Source organism: Oratosquilla oratoria, chromosome 17 (assembly GCF_046742065.1).
Source record: "Oratosquilla oratoria isolate Oo_2021 chromosome 17, ASM4674206v1, whole genome shotgun sequence".
NCBI classification, from domain to species: Eukaryota; Metazoa; Arthropoda; class Malacostraca; order Stomatopoda; family Squillidae; genus Oratosquilla; species Oratosquilla oratoria.
In genome coordinates, this window is record NC_134793.1 from 12,623,811 (window position 1) to 12,633,336 (window position 9,526).

Below are 9,526 nucleotides of genomic sequence, written 5' to 3' on the forward strand. Positions count from 1 at the left end.
AAATGTCTAATTTTCATTACACTTTTTAATCCACCAAGGCACTTACTTGCTACTCTATCTTATTGTCTGCTTCCTTTAACTGCTCCACACAGTTGAGTGAATACAGTTACTCCCTTGTGGTCTTCTCTTTATTTTCCTCACCTGATATATATTTCTCATAACACTACATTCAATAGTTTTTAGTACTTATTATATTAATTTTCATTTCATATAAAGTGCTGGTGACACCTTATTTTTGTGGCAATGGTGTTTATTTTGTACAATATTTCTAAAGATGCAACTTCTCTTGCATTCTGTTGCATGGGATTTATGTAGACAAAATATTGTTGAATTTGAATGAAACCATCAGTGCCAAACCCAGCAACAAATTAAGTATGATGAAATCTAGGAAATATAAGTAAGGTTTTTAATTGCTTTTTCAGAGTTTAGCCCATGTCTGTGAAAGAGGGGTGAACCCCAGTCCCCCCCCTCGTGAGTGTACCTTAACAGGGCACCCATGGGAGTATTGCTGTGATAAATGGACAGGCGGCAGAATGCAATGTTGGTTCGACTTCTCACTCCTGGACGTTAATCCTCTCCACCCATCCAGATACCTGGGGAGTGGGGCTAAATATCAACAGGGGGATAGTCTGTGAATAGTTTGTGTCTGTGTTGGCGCAAGATGGACATGTGTATATGTGTATGGGCACTGAAGGAGTGTGGTGACAGTGGGAGAGGCAGGGGTTGTGTATAATTTGAGACATCAGTTTAAGTATCGAGAGAGTGCATATGTTGGAGAAAGGATAAGTCTGAGTCATGTAATCTTTTAATGACAATTTTAAACTGCCATTCCCCATTGTTGGTATTTTTTGCCAACTCCTTTGCAACAAGACTCAAGTGTTCAGATATTAAATGCAAATTTAATTAGTGGTAATGGATATGGAATCGTTTAATCCGGGGTGTCCTGTGTTGTCATCTCTCTTTGTGCACTTCTTAAAAAGAATTCAGGTTTACTTGAATCTCGTAGGCAGATCTCCAGTGAAGCCCTTAGTGTGGCTAGATGCAAGGCAGTGTCTTAAAGAAGAGAGTCACATAATGGCATTCCCATTGCAGTGACATCTGTATGTATGTGCCGTGCTGATGGCATTTTCCATTACGCTTTCGTGGCAGAGGGTAATGGTGTCACAGTATTTATTAGGATGGGTAGTGTGGCTGCAGCTGAGGAGAAGGCCTTAGGGAAAGCCGACTTGTTACTCTATACTGTGCAATGAAAGCACCCGAAGGTATTGGCAATGCGTAGATATATTTTGATGAAATCTAACTTACCTCATGCAATTATAGCAAAGTCCCACACGGCTTGCCTGTGTCTTCATCAGTTGTGGTTGGTAACAGTGCTTAAGAGTACCCTCTCCCCCTCAAGTGTTAAGCCAGGATCTAGGCTCATTATCTAGAAAGGGTCCTGGCTTGTGGACAAAGGGACAGTTGGCAAGGAACCTGTTTATGGAACCTGTGGTGAAAATGGAAACTCAGAAGGCAATGCTGCAACCTGGACATAGCCTGCATTGCAATCTTAATATATGTATTTTTTTCTGTTTTTATTACTGTTGTTGTTATTATTTTTTCTTTTTTCTTTCTTTAGTTGCAGAAGGTAGACAAATTGCTCACCTTTGCATCAAGCATATGTGCCACAGTGAAGCCAGTCAGTCTTTTTTTGTTCCTTTTTTTTTCTGCAGTGACCACTTTGTAAAAGATATGCCTTCTGTCTCCAACGGGCTTGTTTAGACTCCTAGTGGTTAGATAGAATGAAATACTATTATGTCTGTGTATGACAAGACCCCTCTCTCTTACTGGTAAGAATCAAACAGTCCAGTTTACTGGGGTTCTTGGGACTTCCCAGGCCTTGTCATTGTTGAATTCTTACCACGTATACAATGTACCATATTTCTGGTTTGTGTATAAGACCATTTGAAGAATATGAAACATAAGATACTTTGCCGAGTAGGAAGGTGTTGAAGTTTCATCAAGGATCCATGGTAATGTTTATGGGTGACAAGTTCTTACACTAGAAGGCTAGCTGTAATTAACATATTGAGTGTCAAGATGTACTACCAATAGAATTGTATCTAAACCCAGAACACTTTGGTGGTGAATAGTATAATGAAGTGGGGAATTAGAGGGCAGATAAAACAATGTACAGTCAGGGTAAATGAAGCTTACACAGTGCATTATGAAGAGGTGAGTACAATTTTCATTGTAAACACAGGCAAACCTATGGTTAGAAATAATTTTATAAATTGACTTGGACATTAACTGCAGATCATTGAGAAATTGCATTTGTTGTATAGACCTACTATTGAGAGATTTGTGGGTGCCATATACCTCCAGCACATCACTGCATGCTGTGTTGTGTGAACTTCATTTGTCCTCAGGTGTGCATGTGCTGATCTAGGTTTGACAGTTATTTGCAAGTCAGTGTTAGGGAATGGATTTTAACCTCCGTTTAGTTCTTTCTTTATTTTATTTACATTTTTTTTAATAGCAACAATGAATAACAGATGACTGAAGCCAGAGGTTGGGATCCAAGTACGAAAGAAGGGCTCACTATCTCCCAAGGTAATCCCAAATGTATGTTCTGGAACTTTAGTTTTTTAGACTGTGATGTGTCAAAGCATTTTGTTTGACAAACTGTTTGTTATCCAGAGTATTGCTGGCAGTTGAGAGGTGACTGGTGTCAACCAAGTTGAATATGATAATTGAAGTCACTAGTTGGGCTGGAACATTTTGATGTTTGCAATGTTGTCAGTGATGCAAAGGGGCAAAATAACATCTGCAGTTCCATATACCTGTACAAAATATGGAATATGATAACATTTTCTCAGATCTTTGTGCAAAATCTGTGATATGACACATTCTGTCTGATTTATGCACAAAATCTGTGATGTTGCTATTTCACATCTAAGTGGGAGACATAGAAGTTGATGTCATATTTTTGTGCCACACCTCATATTGCACTTCAATTTTTGTCATGTGACTTCGCACATGAGGCATTATTACATGAAGACTGACAATGCAAATTATGTCAAGTGTTATATGTAGAATGTGTGACATTGCATTATCAGTAAGGGGGTCCCTTTGTTGAACTTCCAAGCGATGCAGTACAGCTACTGGGATATCTGCAAGATCCATGCAACATTGCAGTTGTAGTGTTGCCTGTGCAGTATGAAATTACAGTCTGCATATGATCTCAATCTCCTCTGCACTGCTCTGTGGTGTTTTATTTCACAAATCCATTTTTAGGATTCAAAGTTTTCTGAACTGAGTGTTTAGTATATTGATTTTTTTTTTTTTTTCCTAACTTATGATGAGTTAGTGTATAATACTTGTAAATGAAACTTTTAGAAGACTACAAATGACATAGTAGAGGAGTCAATGAGGACGATCAAGTCAACCAATCAGCAACACAGGAACACAGTGTGAGTGTTGGGAGCATACTTCAAACAAGCATTTTTCAACTGTGGTTTTTTCCCTTGTATATATATATACATATATATGAATATATATACATATATTTCAGTCTTTCAGAATAGAAGTTCAAATGTTGTTGTCCACAATGTAATCTTACATACACAAACTCAGCCTGCCTGGGACTGAAGTGAGCTCTCAAGTTTGAGTTTTGGCTCTTGCTTGAACACTTGGGTCATGCCATGGCAAAGAAATCTTCCCAAGCCCTCCAACCTGTCATTACCCTCCTTTGCTCTTCTTCTTCTCGCTCCCAATCAGTCTCGGATCTTTTTTGGTCTCTGGTGATCCATCCTTTTTCTTGCATCCCTGCCCATCTTAGCCCCTGATAACTGCATTCTTAATAAATTTGTAAGATGATTGCAGTGATGGTATTTACATTTTGTGAACAGATATCAAGACTAATAGCTACATCTCTCACCACTTGACATGATTACAAATGTATGACAAGAAATGTGGTTGTTAGATATTGAAATCCATAAGTAAATTTTTGACACCATCATTATAACTACCTTACAATTTAACAAAGATTGTGGTGGTTAACACCTCCAGCCTAAATTAACTATGCTTATACCTATCTGGTGGCTTGTGATTTGGGCTTCATGACCTGTGCTCATTGTTAAGACTAAGTGGCTTAGGAACTCGATATGTATACAGACTTGAGGGAGGAGAGATGATGTGTCTTATCTTTTCTCTCAAACATTTCTGGGATAAATATGAAGGTCAGACTGCCTGGCCCTTTTGGCTTGAGCTTTGAGCAGTCATCCCAAAAATACCCTTCCACCTTAATCCACTTTGCTGTGGACAACTCTCAGCCATTCTTGGAGCCAGTTTGTAACACACTCTTTATTACCATCAATTGCCTTTACACTTTTTTCAAACCTATGTATTTCCTTCCTTTTACCACTTTATATTACTTCTCATCTGCCTTCAGTCTTGACTCCCCCTCCGCCCAAGTTTCCCCTAATCCCACCTGTAGTCTCATCCTACTTATCCACTGCCTTCTCATCCCTGAATACCAGTCACTGCCTGTTTAATGCATTTGGTTGTACAAACCCTCTTTCTTTCCATCCTACCATCTTATCTTACTCTTCTCCTTACCCCATCTCTCCTTTCCTTTCATTCCTCCCTCCTTCTCTCCATTGTCCTTTCAATACATGAATGGTAGTCTTCATTTACCATATTTGTCTAACAGTTACCATCTGTCATAACTTTTCTTCCCCATAGCCTGATTCCCTTCAGCTTCCCCATGCTCATAGGACCTCCATCAATCCTTACCTCAGCCATGAGGTTAAACCAACTCTCCACTTGATGGCACTCCCTTTTCTTATTCCTGTCCTCCTCCTGCACACCATCACCATCTTCTTTCCCTCCCTTCTCATTCCGTTTCTCTTACCTTCATTATGTTTCATATTCTATCCTTGCATTCCATCTTCCTTTCCCACCAGGACCACCATCACTCCTCAATTCCCTTGACTACTTCCTATACTAATCCCACCAATAGTGTCACTTTGATGCGTCATGTTTTGTATTATGTTCAGTTCCTGCCATTATACCTTGCATTCCCTCATACCATCCATTACTGCCATGGTTACCACTATTCCTCACCACCATCCTTTGATGCCATTCCTGTCACCATTATTCTTCATCCAAACCTTGCCTTTTTTCATTGCATTTGACCCTCAGGACACTTCTGTATACCATTCGTCTAAGTGAGGCTAACAATTTCTTCAGTGTTATGCCAACTGGTTAATAATTCTCAGATTTTATTGAATTCCAGTTTTTATGAAGAAAGAAATTTAATTCTGTAAAATCTGAGAATGACAAATTAAAAATTAGCATGATAGTGAAGACTGTCACTTCATTTAGATATATGGAGGATACTCTAGACCCCTTTTTGCTGGTGGTATAATGATGACTGGTTCCAGACTGGTCCCAACCAACTGATGTACAAAAGGTGGATGCAGAAATGCAGAGCTTGCGTTTGTAGCAATCTCAAGTTTCCGCCAGCAATACGTCCAGTCCTTGGTTGCCGTGTGTTGCCGAGTTTCACATATCAGTCTTCTGTGCTGGTTTTCATTTGTGTGTCAGGATTTTTTGTTTAATGTTTTAGGAAATGAGTTGGGTAGTGAGAGAAAGACTTTTGTGCTCCAGTGTTGTAACAGATATTATAGTGGACTATGGATATTGTCCACCCACTAAAGATTTAAGTTGTGTATATAATGAAAGTTCAAGAGGACCCATCAGAGAAAATACTGTTTCAATCTTCAGTTTTATGGAAGTTTGATAAACACCCTCTGTTGGACCTTCAACATTTATTTTGTCAATAAGTTTTTGTTTTACCCAGAAACTTCAGGATTTTCTTTGGAAATGATTCCAGTGACATTTGGAAATGTGAAGTGAGTGAACGAGTATGACTTGCAAACCCAGCTGCCATGAATATCCAGTTTAGCATTAAGTACCAACATGTCCACTTGTATGCTGCTGATTTAAGTGACTTTGGAAGTATCTACAACTCTCTTACCATGAGAGGGTGGAGGACACTTCTTAACAGTACAGGGCCCTTGCAATTTGTTATTGATGTGTTGCTTCTTTTCTACCAAATCCACAGTAAAGCCAAGTTTAATGCTTGTCCTTCTAATGTGGATTGAGAGAGGATGAAGTCAAAGGATAAATGGAATGTTCCTACTGTTGTTCCTTTTAAGTATAGTTTGCTTTTATGCCCATCGAGATTTTGATGTGAACTGCCACCAAGACCTGATCATTGCAACAGCATTGAGGATGTTGGTCAACTATTGGCTTTGATGGAAGTCCAGCAAAAATTATATTCGCCTTAGTCTTACAAATTAACTATCATGGGGAAGAAAACTGACAAAAAAACAAATAAAAAAACAAAACAAAAATTATCATTGGATAACATATTTTGCTTATAAGAGACTTGAAATATTTAAGGGAAGTATATCTGTATTAGCAATTTACTCTGAAGGATTGTGATTGGGCAAATCTTGTAATCAAAAAGGGATTTTATTCTTTTGTTTAGTTGATCAGGAAGGGAATTTAATGTTTTCACATTTAAGCTTTGCATTTGATAGCTTTTTCATTTAGCCTTTCATTCTCTGTATATAGCATTTTCTTATGTGAGATATGCAAAGGAGTGGGCTGTCCAGGTTGAAGGTAACTTTTGTATTGGTTACTTTGGAAGTTGTGTACATCTATTGGTCGTTCATATTTTGCAGTTTTAATAGTTTATATTTTAGTCATTCTTCACACTTGTTTAGATGCATACATAATGAATTCTTAAAAATTTTCTGTTGTCCACATCTCAAGGATTTATTTTTATTTTCCAAGTTATGACCTGCAAATACTTTTAAGAATATATCAAATATAAAGAAATTTTCTATAGATATTTGTAAGAAAAGCTATAACAAAAAATATTTCACAAATCAAAGAGTACAAAGATTGCCACAGCGCAAAGCTATAATTCTAATCTCATTGCGGTGGAGATTGCAAGCTGGAAGTCCATATTCATTCGTACACAGGTAGGAAAATCATAGCTGGTGGTGGTGATGTGGGTGGGGGTTGGAATCTGAAGACCTGTAGGTGTTCAAGTGAGGCATCTTTTATTCCCAAGAGATGCCTTACCTAAAATGCTCACACAACTTTGAAGGATTGGTCGTCAAAGATATCCTGGACTTAAGCAAGGAAAAACTGGTGTTGGTTGTGACATCTAATAGGCTATATTTGCCCAAACCTTGTTAGTTACAACTGCTTTTATAATTGTCTTTGTTGGTGATAACCGTTACTCATAATGAGAGAAGTTATCACTGAAAAGTATATAACAATCATGGTCATGAATTGCAAGTGTTGTCATGCATTGTTGGGTAGATGGGACCAGCCATGGACATTTTGTACTTTTACTTATTATTAATTCCACTTCAGTGCTGAAGTTCCTTTGGCATGCTTGAATATATTTCTCCTTTTTTTCTCTCTCTCTCTCTCTTTTAATTATTGACTTTTACAATGAAATTTTTTAAGTTGTATGGCAGCTGTATTTTCAGTGTAAGTTTTTGTACGTATTTTTTTCCTCTTAGTTTCTATACGACCCCATACTCAGGTATTGGCTGCACAGTTATATGCAGACAGTACTTTAGGGAGTTTAATGGAATCCCTATGGACCAGCTGCACAGCATCCTTTTATGCTTGGAAACAAATCTCCATTCATAGAGGAAGGCTGAGCCACTTTTTAACTATTGTCCCTCATTCCTGCTGTTCTTCTTAAATCTCTTCAGTACCACCCCTAGAACACCACATTTTTTTTCTCACTCTTTCTCTTGCACCAGTGGTGGGGGATAAGAATGCTGCCACTGTTCCCATGCATGTCATAAGACAACTAAATGGGACAGTAAGGGGACTGGGAAATCCCCTTTCTGTATTTTTCTCCCACAAAGAGTCGAAGCTTGCTTCGACTAGGCCACATGCCTTTCAAGGGGGCTGAAGGCCATTGGTATTACCTACCTATGAAAAGATACTCCGATTGAGTGGGGGTTAATCCAATAGGTATGCATTGGAAGTTTTGTAATGCATTTATTCATCTTGTGTTGTTTAATTTTTGTTGGACATAATGAAAAGACTGCAATATCATACAAGTTACCCAGTGTTGCACTTGTGTGTTTCACGTGGGTCAAGTCATAATAGAAGGTTCCTGTGGCTTGACCTGACCTGATCTTGTGGTGAAGCTCTTCCCTCTGTCTTGTCCTGTTTCCAAAAGTTAAGGATAAGGAATATCATGCCCTGGAGTGTGTTCTTGGTGCAAAAGTATTCTCATTTTATTTTATTAATCACAAAATGGACTTGGATAGTTTGGTTGAGATTGGGTTATGTACAGCAATATTGGCCAACGTAAAATGAAAGACTGGAGACCAATTTTAAAGTTATATTAACCTGGTATTGGCTTGTTTACTGAAAATGGTTAAATATTGCAAACTAAAGATAAGTACTTTACCTTTGTCAGATGGAAAAAAATATATATATATATTTTATGTAAGGTAAACTTTGCTATGTAGAAAAGGTCAGACTATACCAACCTGAACCTGCTTCAGGACATGACCCAGCAATTTTTCCTTGGACAAACAGAGCTGTAGAGAGCATCATCGTATTGACAAGTAGGGAGTGTCCGCCACATGCAAGAATGTGTATCCTCTGTGACGAGTGACAAATGTGTACAGATGAGAAATAACTTTTTGTAAGTACAGATATATTTTTCATTGTATCATTATTATTGTAACTATTCATAAATAAAGGAGAAAAGGTTACTTATTTCTTAAGTTTTAATGGACACCCTTTTGTGTGTATTTACCTAATTGTATTTCCTATTCATCTTCCCATTAGGATGTTACTCTATTTGTGACACGGGGATGAGGTCTTCCCTACCTGTTGTGGGTCCCACTTGAAGGTTCTGCCCTCTCCTCATCTTGTGCCTTCTTCTTGGCAGAGTTCAAAAGCAGGCTGAAGAAAAATCAGTGGGTGCCTCACCATCTCATAGTGGTACCCCTGGGTTCAATTCCTGTCCAGGAGTAAAGTGACAACTGCTATCATGCAGTGATGAAAAAGATACACTTTTCCCCCCTTTCAACCATACTCCTTCCCCCTTCCATCCTACTCCTACTAGACCAAGATCATTAGGTTGGCCGATTTAGCCTAGTCTTACCCAACAGGGAGAGAGTTTTGCACAGAACACTATTTTGAATGTGGACCCAAGGACATCCACATGGAGCTCAGCCAAAGCTGAGGTTTGGGTTGGATTTTTGCCTTTCTGCCTCTAGCACAAGCACCTGTGGCCTGAGTGGTCTCCAAGTGATATACACAGGACATCAAACATGCCAGTACTACAGGCTGAAAGGAAAAAAAATCCATCCATAGCCTCAACTTTGACTGGGCCCCACACACACACACACACACCCTTTGGTCCAGGTTCCTCATGTATAATTCACAGTGCACAACTGTCTCCTTCTGGGGTAAGATTGGGCTA

General features: G+C 38.7%; 1 protein-coding gene across 5 annotated transcripts in view; it reads left to right on the forward strand.

Moving 5' to 3' along the window:
- Positions 1–8,814, forward strand: part of PAN3 (Poly(A) specific ribonuclease subunit PAN3) — a 55,562-nt gene extending 46,748 nt beyond the window's left edge. For all 5 annotated transcript variants that reach the window (XM_076200448.1, XM_076200449.1, XM_076200452.1 and 2 more), the window contains one exon: positions 423–8,814. The gene's annotated coding sequence lies outside the window, so the exon portion shown is untranslated. The remainder of the gene's footprint in view (positions 1–422) is intronic.
- Positions 8,815–9,526: the final 712 nt, after the last annotated feature.